The sequence below is a fragment of the Cricetulus griseus genome, chromosome 7, assembly GCF_003668045.3.
Source record: "Cricetulus griseus strain 17A/GY chromosome 7, alternate assembly CriGri-PICRH-1.0, whole genome shotgun sequence".
NCBI lineage: Eukaryota > Metazoa > Chordata > Mammalia > Rodentia > Cricetidae > Cricetulus > Cricetulus griseus.
The window spans coordinates 48,273,515-48,292,120 of record NC_048600.1 but is presented as its reverse complement, the minus strand read 5'-3'; the positions used below and the strand labels follow the sequence as shown (position 1 = coordinate 48,292,120).

General features: G+C 47.0%; 1 long non-coding RNA gene across 1 annotated transcript; it reads left to right on the top strand.

Moving 5' to 3' along the window:
• The first annotated feature begins 5,156 nt into the window (after window positions 1–5,156).
• Window positions 5,157–8,996, top strand: LOC113830956. The gene is made up of 3 exons (XR_003487059.2): window positions 5,157–6,016; window positions 6,657–6,746; window positions 8,051–8,996. It is a non-coding gene; the product is annotated as an uncharacterized LOC113830956 (long non-coding RNA).
• The last annotated feature ends 9,610 nt before the right edge of the window (window positions 8,997–18,606 follow it).

Below are 18,606 nucleotides of genomic sequence, written 5' to 3'. Positions count from 1 at the left end.
ATGAGTTATAGAGGCAGGGAATCTTTTCTAGGGAGAGTTCTTAACTCTTAGATAAAAAGGAGAGGCATAGTGGCACATCCCTGTACTCTTAGCACTTGGGAATCAAAGATAGAAGGATTGTGAATTTAAGGTCAACCTGCTCTGTATAGGAAGACCTTCTCTCAAAACAACAACAAGGGTATAATGAAGTCATGACTCTTTTCCGTGAGTTTGGGTTTTTTGTGAGGACTCAATGGCTGGAGCTACTGTAGTCATTTTGCACCCATAAGGAGAGGAAATCACTGTACTGAGGGTGACAGAGCAAGGGAAGGGAAAGAAAGAAGCCATATGGTGTCTTCTCAGCTGAGCTGGTGGAATTTCCTTGGCTCTATTCTCAGTTGGGTTTTATGCTATGTACTGCTGAAAAATCAACTGATGGAGAAGAGCAAGTCTGGAAAAGAAGGGAGGTTGTTTCCGGAAGGGGACAGAACCCGCAATGCTGCTGAGAGCACAGGGTTAATGTGGGAAGGGCAGCCAGTCCCAGCAGGTCTCTGAGGTGAGGTTTCACAGGGCTCAACCAGACAAAGCAGCAGCCCTGAGCCCTGTCCTCCACTGCCCTCGCTGGGCTCCCCTTCCTCAGATCTACCTGGAAGGGACATGCAAGTAGGAGCCACCCAGGCCTGACTGCATAATGTTTTGTGAATCTCACTGTGCAAGCCCTGAACTGGGTTGAAAGGGTAAACTGTGGTTCCCTGCACAGAGCTCCCAGACAGGGAACAACAAACCTGCTGTAAACACACACTCAGCCTTCAGAGGGAGGACTGCAGCTGGCTCCAGGACTAACATTTGCTTTCTATTTTAATGTTGTGAGTTTATTTTGATGATCAATTTCTATATATGGAAGAAACATAAATTTCCCTTTTAAGTCCATATGAGCAAGGGCAGAAAGAGTTAATTTCAGGAACACTAGTTACAGGTGGCATGTGAATGTGCAGAAATGTGTTACAATAAGGATTAACAGGTGTGGGATCTCATGCATATGTGTGCATGCGTGTGTGTGTGTGTGTGTGTGTGTGTGTGTGTGTGTGTGTGTGCATATTTGCAAATGTGTGTATGAGTGTGCATGAATGTGTGTTGCATGGATGTTCATATATGTTGCATGTATATGTGTATGTGTGTGTATACTCATGTATTAGTGTACATACATGTGCATCTCAAGAGTATATGAATATATTGACATATATATATATAGTCACATGTGTGTATACATGTATGTGCATGTGTGTGAGTGAGTGATGTTTATCTGCTCAATCCTTCCAAGCCTGTGACAGCAGGTTCTTTTGGAATGAATGTGTTTGATTTTTTACATGGCTCTCTTGGGAGGTGCCATGTCTATGGACATGGCTATCTGCTCTTCTGTTACTGGCTGGTCCTGAGTTTCTATCTAGAAAGGGCACCCCCACCCCTGGAGGCAGGGCTGGGACATACAGCCCTGCTGGGACATACAGTCTGCTCCCCACAGGGGATTTAAGGCTGTGGTGAGGAAGGCAGGATGGGCAGCTGACAAACAGGATACACAGTTAACAGGGAGCCTTGCTGTATGATGTCACCAGGAACGCAATTCATGATGAGGCATCTGTAAGCTGAGAGTCATCTCTTCATCAACTGAATTGGAAAGTAACTTTACCTTTGGCATGTTCCTTTTATTTATTTTCTATTTTCTAGGTTTTTTTTTTTTTTGGTTGTTTTTTGAGATAGGGTTTCTCTGTACAGTCCTGGATGTCCTGGAACTAGCTCTATAGACCAGGCTGGCCTCAAACTCACAGAGATCCACCTGCCTGTGCGTCCTGATTGCTGGGATTAAAGGTGTGCACTACCACCACCTTGAAGGGGAAATGTTAGCCACGCCCTCTTGGGAGCTGGCACAGGTGACACAGACCATGCACAATTGGGCGTGGTCAGAGTGATGTAGTAAGACTTAAATATGAGGGTCTCGAGCAGGTGGCTCTTTCTCTGTTCCCTGAGCTGCTTTGTGGTACAAGACTGACTCTGTCTCGTGAGTACTTTTTCTAATAAACATCTGCTCATCAAACTTGCTCTGACTCCATAATGATCCTCATTTATTGTGTCTCGCTTTATTTTGGTGTCAGAAGTGGGATTTTTATTCTGAACCCATGGGCGAGTCGTGGCTAACATTTCCCCTACACTACCTGCCTGGCATGTTCCTTTCAAGCACTGTATTTAACACAGTCATTAGCAATGGGCACACAGACATTAGATCTAAAACTCCTGTTGGGATACAACCCACTTAACATGGGTCCTCTCTCCCTAAGGAAAAATCTTGAACTCTGGATCCTTATGTTTGGGACAGTTGTAAACATCAAAATCCCCAACCAAAGGCAAAAGTAAGCAAACTCTGGCCCCAGATGGGTCTCCAAAAGATGCTTTATTTCCAGTGTGAGAGGAGACGGAAGACCAAGGCATGTCTTGTTTGATACTGGCTGGAAACATTTGCATCAGGTGACCTGAACATTTATGTTACTTTGTGTGTTTGTCTATATTTGTCAGGGTCTCTGGAGGAACAGACCCAAAAGAATAAATACGTATTGCAAAGGGAATTTAGATATTCACTTTGTAGTCCACCAATAGCTGCTCAGTCCACAAGGCTGGGTACCTCAGCAGCCCTAACCTGGCTCTGAAGGCCTGGGGCTACCTCAAAAGCTGCTGGTCTTCGGTCCACATTGGAAAGTCCAAGAATCTGGGGCCTAATGTCAGTGGAGGATGGCAGCAGCTGCAACAGCACTAAGATGGATGCACTCATTAGCAAGACACAAAGGTGGGTAGGCAAAAAAGCATGGCTTTTCCCTCAGAGCTCCCTCTGCCTTGGCTACTCGCTCTGGGGAAAGGGCTTCTCTTGTCAATTAAACCTTCCTGGGAATGTCCTCACACACCTACCTAGAAGTTGTGCCTTTACTTGATTCCAGACCCAATCAAGTCACCCATCAATATTAACTGTGACAGTGTCTATGACTACCTGTCAAAAGGCTGTGGATATTGATTTGGACACTGTGAATACATCACAGTAAGTAGACAAATACTCAGTTACAGATTCAATCGATCAACCAACCTATTATCTACTTACCAACCATCTTTGTCATCTACCTATTATCTATTTATCTACATATCTGTCTTCTACCTACCTACCTATCTATCCATCCATCTGTCCCTCAGCTCAGTTGGATATCATCCATTGGTCGCCAGCTCTAGCTGTCTGCCTGCTCTGGTTTGGGTTTTAGCTTCTGTTTGAAACCTCCTATAGGGGCTATTCTAAGACCTATCCCAAGCTCACACCCTTTTTGTTCCCTCCTATGCTGACCAACAGCACCATGATCCCAGTCATTCCGACCTGGTGTATAAAGTACAGAGCAGGTCCTCAGAGAGCTCAAGTTCCTTCCTTAAACAATTACAGGGTTGGCTAGTGGGAAGCAAATGGTACCTGTGGCAGAGAGAAGCAGGAATGAGAAGGAAGGCTAAATGATTAAAGCTAGGGAGATTCCACGTCTCCAGCTTTCTCTTCCACCCTCAGCAGCAGCCATCACTTCTTGCCAGATTCCAGTACAGATGGAAGTCACTGGATTACAGACCGATGGCAAGCTATTTTTGGTGGAGTTGTGTGTGTGTAATGTACGCACTGAGGTTCTTGGCCAGAGCCTCTGTTTGTATCTGCTGTCAGCAAATCAGAGGCGCCATCCACATTTGTCATAATTCATTACACTAATTAGCCACGTTTGAGAACTGGGCATGGGCCAACAGGAGCAGGAGGCCACCGCATTGTTGTGTCTCAGCCTCTTGGGTCAGAGTTTCCACGGTCTGATGGGCTGCCATCTCCTGCACATGTGTCCCCTCACATGAAGACCCTGATGAAATCACCATGCTTACATCTGGGACTATTCTTTGCAGATGATGCCTGTGGCAGGAGGCCAGAGGCAAAGAGCATTCCAGAACTTGGCTCTAGAGGCCCCACACAGTACCCAAAGGAGCTTGGAAATACCCTGACGTCTGATGCCAGGCTGAGCATCCTTCTGTGGTCTGTCCATCCCTGACTGGTCTCCTTGGCCCAGGCTTTGAGGAGGCTAAATGGCACTGGCTGCATCAGACCCACTGAGACCAAGTTAGAATAAGCTATCTTTTCTGGTCCCCCATTTCAGTGGGCACTTCAGTTGTCTGGCTTGGGACCTAGGTGGCTCTCCACTTTTGCCTCCTCCAAGTCCCATATCCTGTTGAGTGCCTTTCTTAGTGTCTCTCAGTCCTCCATCCCTGTGTAGGATTCTGTCATTTTTCACTGGGAGAACAGCAGTATCCTTATCTTAGTCTCCTTTCTCTGTCTCTGCCACCTCCCCCTTCCCCCAGCAGCCAGAGGCTTTTCTTAAATGCAAACAGAAGCAGCAGGCCACTCTCAGGGACATTACAACTGACTGTTGGCCCTCCCTGATCTGGCCCTGCCAACCACTGACTCTAGTTTCCAAGCTTTGTTTGCCAGCCTCCTCATCACTTCTTCCCATGCATTTCTTTGTCTTAAGTTAGTGTGATGGCCAATCTTGATTTTTCACCTTGATTGGATTAATAAATACCTAGGAGATCAGGAAAGCACAATTCTGGGCGTGTCTTCAGAGCTGTTGCTAGAGACGATGGTTTGGCACTCACAGACTCAACACCTGAACAATAGTAAGGAGGGGGTGGGACTTCCTGTTTGGTTGAAGGAAGCGTGCCATTGGGGCTGTGTCCTTGGAGACTGTATCAGAGCCTGCTTAGCTTTTATATTCCCTTTACTTGCTTCCTGTCTGCCATGATGTGGGCTCCTCCATGCTGCTTTCTGTCCATTGTGGATGAAGATTCTTTCCCGTCATCTTCTCCCAATGCCATGATGTCTGTCATAGCCAAGGAGTCAAGAAATCATCGATGGTGCACTCTGAAACTGTTAGACAGAAAAAAAAAAAATCCTTCCTTTGAAGTTGTTTATGTCAGACATTCCATCGGTGACAGGAAGCTGACAGAAAGGATCGGTGTCAGGAGGTGTGTGTGTGTGTGTGTGTGTGTGTGTGTGGTCATTGCTTGCATTCTTTTATTTTTTGAAATTTTAATTTGTGTGTATATGGTTGAACTAGAGTTTGTTGATTTGGCTAGGCTGGCGAACTCCAGGGACTTGTCTCTGCCTCCCCAGTGCTGGAATTACAGACGCACCACTGGATGTAACACTGAGCAGCCTCTATATATACTCCTGCTGCTATGATGTTCTGTTTGGCCTCAGCACAGGTTCAGAGTCAACAAAGCCCAGGACAGTGCACTGGAATGTCTTAGACTGTGGGCTGAAACACAGCTTTAAAATAGACTTATCAGGTATTTCATTATAACAACAATAGCAACATAACTTTTGCTGCATGTAACCAAAATCCAGATTCCTGAATTATCAAAGCTAATATTTGTTCTACATGTCAGGTCAAGGGCAATTTTCTTTATTTGTTTTGACAAAACAAAGCCCTCTGTACTTCCCACATGCTCAGTGAATGGGTTTAGTGTTTAGTCACCTAGTCTTTGCTACTTAGACAGTAGGTGTTTAGGGACATTTAAAGCTACCAGATCAAAATCTACCTGAAGTTAATGCCCAAAGTGTCCCAATGTCTTGAGTCACAGCATTCGCCCTACTACTAAGATGTTTTGAATTAAGTTTTCTGGGGTTTTCAAGTTAAGGGAGCCATTGCATTACAAGCAGTGTTTGGACAAAGGCAACACCTGCCTTCTGCTGGCTGTGAGATGTGGGGTGGACTTGATCTTCGAATCATCTAAAACTCTCAGCCACTTCTTCCCTCCCTTGGTGATAAGAACACCCTCAGCAACTCATTTATAGTTTACAAAGAACTGGTATCTCCTGTCTCGTTTAAACCCACCAACAACCCTGAGATGTGTGTAGATTGTTTCCATTTTCTACAAGAGAGAACAGAGGCTCAGGGAGACCTGCCTGCCAGAGACCACACAGCAAGTGAGTTTGAATCCTATTCTCTAATTTCCTCCCTCCCCTTTGCCTCCCCCCTCTTCTTCCCTCCCCTCCTTTCCTCTTCTTTCCCCTTTCTTTTCCTTCTTGTGTCTGGAGATTTGAACTCAGGTTTTTGTGTATGCTAGGCAAGCACTCTACTACTGAGTCATCTACTCAGCCTTAGGATTTATACTCATTCAGTTATTTAAGAACAGGTAAACTGCCAGGCAGTGTTGGTGCATGCCATTAATCCCAGCATGGGGGGGGGCAGAGGCAGGTGATCTTTATGAGTTTGAGGCCAGCCTATAGACTAAATGACCTGAAATGACAAAAACTCAACAACTACTTCCCATCTATATGTCTCATTGCTCAAGATTCAAATTCTAGGCTTGAGTGTAGAGGAACAGGTAAGGAAAGACACAATGGAAGGTGTATAATGCAGACTAGACAACACCCCAGCAGGAAGCTGGGACATTATTAGGAAGTGGGATGGTGACAAATGTCTGCTGAGGACTCTGGCTATATAGCTGCATGATAGTAAGCTCTAAAGCTGCTGGGAATTCTAAACTGGCTTTTATCAAGTAGATGTTTGATTTTTGTCCTCTGGCTTATTTAGCCCCATCTTCTGTGTCTGTAAACATTTTAGGGAAAAGATAAAGATGGCAAGAAGAGCCAATCTTCATCACTTTTGGGAACCTACATGCCTGTTGTGGGCTCTCTGCACCGCTAGTGGCAGGTATGACTGGTGGATTCTGGCATTCTTTCCCACTAAGCCCTCATAAAATCTCTGTGCTCTAAGTGGCCTCCAGGCAGTCCCAACCAATGGCTCAGAATTTGCACATGGCCTGACACCTATTGGCCAGTCCTGTTTGGGAGACACAAAGTCTTAGAATCTCAGTTGTCCCCTTTGTTAAATAATGGCCCAATGGATGCACCAGCTGTCTGTGGGTTCTGAGCATCTGGGGCAGGAAGGTCTTTGAGAGACTGGGTGAACGGTCACCTCCATGGAGTCTCCCCTTCTCTTTCTTGGGGTTTCAAGACTGGGTCATGAGTGGTGATCAGACTTGCTGGGGAGTAGCGGGTGTTTTTTCCTCCCTGTCTGTCCAGGCAACTCCTTTAGGGGAAGCGGACTCAAGGATCCACAATGTATGGAGTGCCTAGTGCACGTGTCTGTCCCATCTCTCAGCTACAAGTGATGAGCCTTTTTACTGATGAAGACACTGACCTCGAGGTGGCATACTTACTGAGACACCAAGAAAGAGTAGGGTCTCTGTCACTTCTTGTGATTTGCCTACTGTAGCCCCATTCAAGCCACCCTTTTCATATTTCCCAATGGGGATGTAGATTGGGTCAAATTTTCTAGAAGCATTTCAGTTCCTACAAGGTTAGTTACTTTCTCTACTGCTTCTCAGTTTGACACACACTTACTGGCTACCTATGAAGACTGGCTCTTCAGTTCCCAGTCTCTCTTTCAGGTCAGTGGTGGCAGGGTAGATGTCCCTGACCAGTGGAATATAGGCAAGGGAGGTGTGCACTTTCTGGGCCAGGCCAAAAGTGGCTGTGTAGTACTCTGTGACATCTCACTCTTGCTTGCTGGTTGACATCCGGTAGAAAACTGCTGTAGAAGATTCTAGGGTGGCCTAGATCTCAGAGTGAGTATGCAGATCATAAGCTCCTACTGGAGCACTGGACCATGTGATGTCAAGCCTTTGAGATTCAGGGGCTAGTTGCTAAAGCAGCTTGCAGTAAATAGCCAGATGAACAAATCCACCACATAGCATCACCAAATATTGATTATTTATCTTTTCATCCTACTGTGTTTTCGAGGGGCAGGCTGCTTAGCTCAGCCTGTGGCAGTGCTAGGGTGGGTGCCTTGCTCTCTGTCTCTTGTTGACTGGGTTACTTTGGACAGTTACTTAACCTCTCTGAGATTAGAGACATGACCTGTAAGGCAGTGCAAATAGAAGCCACTAGGTAAGATGGAGCTCGAATTCAGATCTTTTTTTATTTATTTGTATTTTTTTGGTTTTTTGAATTCAGATCTTAAAGCTGCTTTGGTGACTCTCCCTTGGACTTGACCTGTGGCTTTGAGGACTGGCACCTCCTGGAGAGGACTTCAGAACATTTCCAGTGCTGGGGAATAAATAAGGGTCTACCATTGGCCCAGCAAGGCCTGCATCACTGAGCTACAACTTCAGCCTCAAGATGAATGCTCAGGCCTGTGACTTTGCTAGAAATGCTGGGGGTTCCTGAGGAGTGCGACATGGGCAGCATTGGAAGGGTTCCCCAGGCCTGAAGGGAGAGTCCTACCTGTGATCTTACTCCCAAAGGAAGCTTAGAGGGGAAGGTTGGCAGTGAATGCTGGGAAACTCCTGGGAGGCGTGGCCTGGTACTAGGCTGTGACCACACTAAAGAAGGGGTAGTTGTGGGTGATAAAATTAGCCCCTCCTCAAAACACCCATGATTTTGCCTTCCTTTCTCACTACTCCTGCTTGTCACTTTCAGTTACCTTACCCAAACCTATCTATCCCCTCTCTTATGTGGCTTCAGCAATGACCACAAACCTCCTCAGGGTCAATCCTGCATTGACTGGAGGATGCCTGAGAGCAGGGTCCTGGACCGTGTGAGGGAATGAATGACAGAGTTCATGAATGTGCATCAGAATGCAATGAATCTGTCCTTTTAGGAGTCATGGTGGGCTAGGGCTTTGTATGATTCCTGGGGTGGTGGCAGCAGCAGCAGTGGTGGCTGAGGGAGAGATGCAGCAGCTAGAATGGGGGTCTTCCCCTACCTGCCGGTCTTCTACCTCCTGCTCTCTCAGTTTCCTACCCATGCTGTGATCCGAGGACCCTCCTAGCCCTGCCCTTCGGCTTTCTTGGCTGGAGTCCTTCAGAAGCTGTTTCTCTTGGATGAAGTATCCCCTCCCCAAATCCCCATAAAAAGGGTCAAAGTATTTGCTTTGACTCAATAAAGCAAGGAAAGGCCAGAGATGTCTCGAGAGCCGAATTTGCATTTTCCTGGCTTGTTCAGCCTTGAGCCCTGAAGCCTTTAGGCAATCATTCAGGACCTTTTCTGCATTATTGGATCAACAAACACAAGAAGACAAGGGCTATTCTGCTAACCAATGGTAGGCACAGACTTGACCTTGAGTTTCTATGTTCAAATCTTGGGGAAGCCATTCTTTTTTAGGGGGGCTCTCTCTGCTTCACACTGATTCCCCTCGGTGATGGCACAGGGATAGCTTGGGGTGGGTTTTAGGAACCCAGACTCTTTCTGCCCCAAAGCTACTCTGCTGGACAAGGCCATATGCAGGCAGAAAGAGGGCAGAACAGAGAGGAGGGGCTGCCCACTCCTCAGGCAGTTCAGGGATCCCTACTTAGCCTCTACCAGGGACTGTGAGTCTAGGTGGGGGTGCAGAGCCAGCAGATCTATAGAGAGAAGTATGCACCAGCTGAGTGCAGGCTAATGCCAGTAGCTCATTGGACTCTACATGGAACTCAATAGCCTTCTACATGGATGCTGGGTGGGTACCATCATTGCCATCTTATGGATGAGGACACTGAGGCCAGACAAGTGACCAAGGACCTAGACTTACCCCCAACATTTATCAATATCACAAGCATGAGTTGGGATTCCTCCTAGTTTGGAGAAGATTTGAGGTGAGAAATGGTTGACCTAAGTGTGGGGAAGCCTCAGGTTGATAGGCAGCCAGCACCGTGTCAGGCAGGCCAAGAGTTCACCTGGGCTTGTGGCTGTGTGTCTTGAGATGGATAGCAGGTGAGGTCTTTCTGTCCTTGTGGGGGTCTGGATTCTCCTTGGCCAGTCAATTCTTCTGGAAGCCTAACCACTTTCTCAGTCTTCCCTGGACACAGCTGATCTCACCTCACATTCCCCCTGGTGGGTGGGACTGGCTCCTTGGGAAAGGGGGGTTCACTTTCAACAGTCCAGCCCTCCACCCTCTTTTGCACTCATTAGCCTTGGCCAGCCCCCTGGGCCCAGCTTGAGAACAGACGCTTACCCTCCTGCCAAGCACGGAGTGGGAAGGGAAGGGCTGTACAGCCCAGCCAGGAGTCCCAGCCAGGGAAAGATCAGCTGAGATGGCTGTGGCTGTGGAGGGGCCAGGACCAAAGATTGGGGACTTGGGACTGGGAGAGGCAGAGGGTGGCTGGAAGGTCAAGGGGTGAGCAGAGGCTCTCTCAGCCCAGCTCAGCCTGGGTGCAACAGCCCTAGTTTCACAGCTGTAGCTGGAGGGGCACAGGGCAGGAAGTGGCCTCTCCCCTTTTTTCTTAAAGGGGCCAGATGAAAGAGGTAGGTCCTGGGTTAAACAGAGAGGTCTGAACTGAGGGCCTTCCCACTAGTGAGTTACCCTGCCAGGAAGACACGCGTCCAAGCCTCCTGCCTGCTACTATTACAGCATCCAGCAGGCTTCCTCCTAGTCGTGAGAACAATGGAGTTGGGCCCTTCCTTAGCTGCTTTGTCTGCAGTGTCTAGTCTTAAGTCTGTCTCAGAGTGGCGCTTCAGAGGTGGCTTGGATCCCAGGTTCCAAGAAGAGCCCTTTTCAGGCTCTCTTTTTGGTTTGCCAGGCCAGGAATTTGTTCAGTCCCAACAGATCCTAACAGGGATGGGAATGCCCCATTCAGTGTGTTCTGGGACTTTGTCACCTTACTCAAACCCAAGCTCCCATATCAAATGTCATTGGTATGCTATTCACCTGGCATGAGTTAACAGTGCAGTTTAGTTAGCAGGACCATAGAGCAGTCACTAAGGGGGCATGCAAGGGTTCCATGAGAGGGCACAGTCAGAGCAATTAAACATTACCCCATCTTGAAAGTTTCAACCAATGGCAGCAGCCTTTTATTTATTTTTCATAAATGCTTTCTGTAGAGGACACTACCTGTCCCTTCAGGAAACTGGGCAGCTGAGATGCAAATGACACGCTTAAGGTCCTGCAGTAAGTGCACAGCAGAGCTGGAATTTGAGACCGCTTTCTTCCTGTCACTGTTCATTGCTTTACACTGCATTTAGTACACAGTTTGGGGCAGGGCTCTAGGTTGGTGATTGCTGGTGTACAAGACGGCTCTAGCATTTCACCAGAGCCTGGGATCAGAGGGTGGCAGATTTTCTGATTCCAGTTGTCTGGTTCTATGAACCTCCGGGGAGACTCATGAGCAGTTGTGCTGGGTAGACATGGCCCAGAATCTTGAAGCCTCTCCCTTTTCCAGTCTCAGCTTCATCTCCATCTGTATTTGGGGTGATCCCACAAAAGTGTGCTGAGTCTTCCCTGTGAGAAGGCATCTAGGACACATGGCACTGGAGGGGGCCTGTCCAGGGAAAGTGAGCTATCTGTGTGTGCAGTCTCCATCCTGTGGCCTCAGCCCACAGCTGGGCTTGGCCTCCTACTCTGCCGCCCCCTCCCATGGGCCCTTAGGGATTTTTCTGCTCCAAACTGACCCTTCCTTGCCGAGGCGGCTTCTATTCCCTCACTCCCAGGTACACACAGACTGCTAGCATGGGATGCTTTTTTGTGGTGGTGTATATGTGTGCATGGGTAGGGGTGGCGGAGTCTCTGGGATTCCAACAAGACACGATGCTGAGCACATTCTGTGCCCCATGCACGGAGTCCCCGTGAGTCAGCCTGGACCAGCTCAGCTGTTCTTCCCAGAGCCTCACAGTCCTCCTGGCTGCTGCTGCCTGCATATTCCCGGCGAATGGTGCTCCTGAGACCTGCTAGGCCCAGACTGCATCATTCCCATCCTCCCTGAGCCCGAGGACCAGTCTGGCAAGGCTCCAGCCCTAGGAACTCTGCCTGCTGCCTTTTTCCCTTCTTCGAAACTTTACTCTGTTATTCAATGAAACATCTCGGCTTCCTGTCGCCTTCCTGGAGAAGCTGACCTTGAACTGGAGGGCAGAAAGCATGGCGCTGGAGTCCAGGTGGCCGGCAGGTCTAGTCTGACTCCGATGTCCTGGGAGCCCATGGAGTCCTAGGGCTCCTGTGGGCCCCGGCCTGTACAACACAAGCAGAGAATGAGGGTGGAGAGGATGGAGACCGAGTAGAGGAAGGGAGAGTGAGAACTGCCTTTGGACCCCTCATGATTCTCCCTAACTACATGCTTTGTTCCTTCTTGAAGAGTTCTCTGGAGTTCCCAAGCGCCCAGACTGGAACTTCCTACTGTCTCTCTGGAGAACTGTGTAGGCAGATCGCTGCTCCTGACTCAGCTGTTGTGGTTCTGGATTGGAACTCACCTCTTGCTCTAGGAAACCTCAGGAAGAGCTAACCTACTGTGGTCCCTTTTCAGCCCTCCCCAAGGCAGAAGGCTACTGCACCACCACTGGGCGGGGCTCTACCGCTAGAGGGCGCACATCCCCAATGCGACTAAAAAAACAAAACAGCTTACCCCAGGTGAATTCAAGAACAGCCTTTATTGAGTATACTTTGTGTTATGTATTCCTTCGATACCCCTGGGACATCAACAGTGCTGTTATTCCCTCTCAACACTGAGGTGCAGAAAAGCAACAGGACTCACTAAGGTCACCCAGCTTCCATGTAACAGAGATGGGACAGATATCCAGGCTCAGTGGCTCCAGAGCTCTTGTGTTGAGGGGTACTGTGGCTGGAATGCCTGAACTCATAGAATCAGAGGCCACCAAGCAGATGGATGCAGATAAACACCCAGCATTCCCTTTTGTTAATTACAGCAGCAGGGCAAGTCTATGGAGTGCTCACCAAGCACTAGTGTGGTATCATGTGCTCTGTATATATGATGTCACTTTACAGAGTTGTGCCTCTGTCCACGGGGATCACCTTCTGATACCAGTCCCTTATATAAAACAGCACTGTATTTGATAAGATGTGAGCACACCCTTCTGTACTGTCAATCATCTTTCAATGACTCATAATGTCTATTTAGTGTGAATACTATGTCTATAGATGTTATACTGTATTGCTTGGGGATCAGGGACAAGAAAAAAATTGTACATGCTCAGTGTAGGCAGTAATTTTTGTTTTTCATTTCCTGAACATTTTAATCTGCAGTTGGATGACTGTGCAAAAGCAGAGCACTTGGGTACAGGGGTAAGCTGTTTTGCTTTTTTAGTCATATCAACTTGGTTGATGGACTCAGGTTCTAGGGCTAATTGTAGTCTGCAGAAGGGCTCAGAAGCATCGTTAAGCCCCAGCTGACTCACTGGCACCCAGGTCTGTTGTCTCCAGAACACTGGAGTCTTAACAGCAACACTGTGCTGCTCTCTTCTGTAGTTTGCATCTGGAATCTCAGTATTGAAATGGATGCAGGCACAGGTGCATAGGCCACAGGTGGAAAATTCTGGATCACGTACCCACTTCTTTTGGCAGAGGAGAGCAGGGACTTGTCAAGATCCACGGCTAGTCAATGTAGAGCAGAACTGACCCTGGCCCCTGACTGCTGCTGGCTCGCACCATGTGTCATGCTGGCATCTATCTTAAGGCAAGGGCCTTTGTAGACCACACCCGGGGTGCCTGGGTCTGACAGATCTTGGGACACACAGGCAGAGACAGGGAAAGGATGGTTTGGGAAATACATATTTATGTTCCCATAATCCCAATCAACCTCTCCGTCAAGCATCCTACTTAAGATTTCTATTTTTCCTCTGAGCAGTGTGCTATTCCAGAGGCACTTCCAAGTGAGAGAGTGGCCTGTGGCCTGTAGGTAGGATCCATGATCTCATGGTAGTGAGCCCAGCCTGGGAGGATTGAAGGGTCACAAGGCCCCACTCTCCAGGAGGTTCTCCTTTGTACAGGTTCTGCTTAGGGGTCATCCTGTTCCTTCACAGAAGTCCAGTCTCTGGATTTTCTGACTTCTCCTGTGAGCTGGGGATGATTATCTGTAGCTGCAGTGTAGTCCCGATTCCCTGCAGCAGGAGAGTGCCATTGGGTAAGTCCAGTTGATGCTGGACACAAGCACTCAGTGGGATCAATGCTAAGCAAGTTCACACCAGAGCCTTACAAGGATGCCAAGAGGCATGTGCTTTTAAATAGGTGCATAGAGAGGATGAGTGTGTACCCACAGGGGTACAAGTTCCCATAGCTGTTAAGTCGATGCTGGGCTGTACCCTGGTCAAACAGGTGTTATCCTTATGGAGTCAGTGCCTGGATCAGACTGAGACTGGTACCACTACACATTTGGTATTCATGCCCATGTGTAGATCTTACATGGCCCCTTGTTTTGCTTTGTTCCATGGTGCATTAGCAAGCCTGGTGTAATCAGAGGCTTAAAAAGTGTTCCATTGGAATCCTTGGAAGTACAATAAAAAGAGTTCTGATTATCTTGTTAGAGAGGAGGAAGGGAAAAGGAAGGAGAGACCAGCAAGATACATATGAACCAGTCCCCTTTGGGGTTGTCAGTAAGGCTGGGGTAGGATTAGAACTCAGGCTGCTTTTTAGTTCCTTTCTTTGAAAACAAGGAAACCAAGTGTGTGTGAGTTTGGCACAGATTCCTTATTGAGCAGGAAAAAAGGTCAAGAGGGCTTGGTGGAGGGGGAGAGAGAGGTGAAAGGAAAGGAGGAGGGGGGGAGGGGGAGAATAAGTTAGGGGCTTATCCATGTTTGTATTCTGTTCAGCTTAATTCCTCTTCCAATTTTTCTTTCCAATCAAGATGTCATGTGACCAGTTGCCAGGCTGTGAAATGTGGTGCCACCATTTTATTTAAGATAAATTATAGGTGTGAATGTGTTCACTTATCTTCCAAAAATGTTGACCCAGTTTATATTCCCTGAAATATGAGAGAAAAAATGTGTTTGTTCATACCCTTATAGCAATCTTCTAAATGTTTTCAATGAGGTGAGGCATGAAAGGAAATGTCTTCCTGTTTGTTTTTTGAGGCAGGGTTTCTCTGCATAGCCCTGGCTGTCCTGGAACTCTGTAGACCAGGGTGGCTTTGAACTGAGAGCTGCCTGTCTCTGCTTCCTGAGTGCTGGAATTAATGATGTACACTACTACCACCTGGCTATGTCTTCTTGTTTAAATATGGAATTTAAAAACTACACTTTTAAAGTGTGTGTGTGTGTGTGTGTGTGTGTGTGTGTGTGTGTGTGTGTGTGTGTGTGTGCCTGTGTGGAGGCCAGAAGCATTGGCTCCCCTGGAGCTGGAATTACATGTAGGCATGAGTGACCTGGCATAGATTCGGGGAACTGAACCTGGGTCCTCTGCAACAGCAGTACACACTCTTATCGGCCAAGCCATTTCTCCAGCCCCTAGATGTGGAGTTTTATGGTGACCAACAAGGTGGGTCTTCCTAAGTATTCATTATACTTAAATTCCATTTTGGGTCATGGCTACACATAGAAGCATGGCCTTGGAGTTGCCCCTCTGTGTTTTAACACCCCTGAGAGCTCAGCATACAAGTCAGTGATGGAAAGAATGAATGAATGATTGACCTTGCACAGCCACTTCTGCTTTGAGAAATGATAGAGAAATCCCCCCATGTGATTTCATGATTCAAAAGGGAGTATCTTGGGCAGTATTTTAGTTAGGTTTTCTATTGCTGTGACACGACTCTACAACCACAAGCAATTTGGGGAGAAAAGGTTTTATGTCAACTTACAACTCTCAGGTCACATGTCATGACTCAGGGAAGTCAGGGAAGGAACTAAAGCAGAGGCCATGGAGGAGTGCTGCTTACTGGCTTGCTTCACGTGGCTTGCTCAGCCTGCTTTCTTCTTTTCTTATATTCCCTGGACCACCTTACCAGGGGTGGCATCACCTTTGATGAACTGGGCTCTCCTATAGTAAAAACAAAACAAACACCCCCAATTAAAGAACTCCCCCACAGGCTTGATTATGGGGGCATTTTCTCTACTGTGGCTCCCTCTTCTAAGATAACTCTAGTTTGTGTCAAGTTGGAAAGCAAGCAAACAGAAACAAAAACCAACCAGGACAATTAAGCCCCCTTGTCAACTTGACCCATAAATCCATCACTATTAAACCATAACCTTTCCTTTTTTGTTGCCCCCAAGATGTCGTATTAATATGAACATGACAATATAAAGCATGGTGAGTTTTCAAAGTTCCATAGTCTTTAAAAATTAAATCCCTTTAAAAGTTCAGTCTCGCCGGGTGGTGGTGGCGCACACCTTTAATCCCAGCACTCGGGAGGCAGAGACAGGCAGATCTCTGTGAGTTCGAGACCAGCCTGGTCTACAAGAGCTAGTTGCAGGACAGCCTCCAAAGCCACAGAGAAACCCTGTCTCAAAAAAACTAAAAAAAAAAAAAAAAATTCAGTCTCTTTAAAGTATCCAATGTCTCTTTCAAAGTTCAAAGCTTCTCTATAATATCCAATCTCTATAAAATTTCCAAGTCTCTTAATTGTGGGCATCCATGAAATAAAAAATAACTTACATTTTTTATTTTAAGAGGGAGGAACCAGGGCATAGAAACAACCGGAGCAAAGCACAGTGTGAAAAGTTCAGTCTAAGACCCACTCACCATCCTCTGAGCTCTCAGGGGCATAGCCAACGCCACCTCTCTTGCTTTGCGACCGACAGCCCATGCAACTTGTCTTGTGGACTCAGGCCAGTTCCACTTCACAGCTGTTGCTATCCTTGGTCATCATCTATGGATTGACATCTTTAAATTCTGGAGTCTCAACTGCAACTGGACTGTACCTTCAGCCACATCCTCTCTTGGGTTCTCTTCAGGAACTCTGACCCTGCCATATGACCCCTCAATTCTGGGGCTTCTACTGCAAACGAGGCTGCACCTTCACTGATAGCCTCTCCTGGCCTTTCTTTTAGGGACTTTAGCCCTGCCACACAGTTTCAAAGCTCAGGTGCGCCCCATTACTCCTTCATGCCTTCAAAATCAAAACCACGTGAGTGAGCTTACACATTATCAATTATGGGTGCCAGCACACAATGCAGCCTTGGCCCCCTCTGGACCATATTTTCTGTGTGCAGACCCTGAGAAAACACTCCCCAGAAGATTTCAATGATGCTGCTCTCTTCTTAATCATCACTTATTTCTCAGCTCCAGCCGACCATCATCAAGTGCTCCAGCAAAGCAACTTTCCCTTTATGTATGTTGATATTTTGCCTGCTTGCATGTCTGGGTAAAGGTGCCATACCACCTGGAATTGCAGTTACAGACAGTTGTGAGCTCCATGTGGGTTCTGGGAACTGAACCTGGGTCCTCTGGAAGAGCAGCCAGTGCTCTTAACAACTGAGCCATTTCTCCAGCCACCCAAAAGTTTCACTTTAGTAGTCTGTTCTCTTGTTAATCACAGTTGATTATTCAGCGTCAGGTACCCAGAACCATAGATTCTAAATTCAAAATAGCAAATGTTCCTAAGAGAGTCTTTAAGAGATTCTCAGACTTCCCTTGGAAGCCTCACAATACAGGCCTCCATCATCTGCATTACTCCCAAGATTCTTTTCTTCTAAGCTACCACAGAAGAACCCAATGAACTCTGCACACTTGATGGCTTTTCTACTCCATAGTTCAAATGCTACCACAATCCTCTCCAAAACACAGTTAGGTCTGTCATGGCAATTCTCAATTACTGGTACCAACTTCTATCTTAGTTAGGGTTTCTATTGCTTTCATAAAACACCATGACCAAACACAATTTGAGGAGGAAAGGGTTTATTTAAGCTTACAACTCTTAAGCCACATTCTATGATTGAGGGAAGTCAGGGTAGGAACTCAAGGCAGGAACCTTGAAGCAGGAACCAACGCAGAAGCCACGGAGGGATGTTGTTTACTGGCTTGCTCCTCATAGGTTGCTAAATCTGCTTTCTTTTAGTACCCAGTACCACCTACCTAGAGGTGGAATCACCCACAATGGACTGGATCCTCCCACATCAATCATTAATTAAGAAAATTCCTCACTTGCTTATAGGCCAATCTTATGTGAGCATATGTGGTTCCCTCTTTGTCAAATTGACAAAACACTCAACCAGGACAGGTGATATCATTCACCACTGGATAAATGCAAATCAAAGCCACAATGAGATAGCACCTTAGACCCACAGGGTGGCTACTGTTGATAAAACAGACTTTTTAAGAATTTTAAGAATTTTAAGAATTTAAGAATTTTAAATTTAAGAATTTTAAATTTAAGAATTTAAGAATTTAAGAATTTTAAGAATTTTAAGAAAAATTCTAGAAATAGTGTTCATCAGGGTGTGGAGAAAGATGAATGCTTGTGCTTGTGGGTATGTGAGAGGGTGTATCAACACTGTATCTCAAGGCAGAAACAGAATCGTCATTCCAGTCCTGGTGTATTCCTTAAAGAACTGTTAAGTGTGGAGTGAGCAGATGTCTGTGCACCCATGTGCAAGTGTGGAGTGAGCAGATGTCTGTGCACCCATGTGCATAGCAGGGAGGGAGAAGATCTCTGTGTACCCCTATGCAAGCATGGAGTGAGCAGGTGTCTGTGTCATTCATAACAGTCCAAAGTTCAAGTAGCCAAGTGGCCATTGACAGATGGATGAGAAAGCAGGCCTGCTCATACAGGAGAGGAGAGGGCTGTTGTCTCAGAAGTGGAGGAAACTCTGACATATCCATAGGGTGGTCCAGAAGATGTTCTGCAGGATGAAATAAGCCAGTCATCAAAGACCCATGC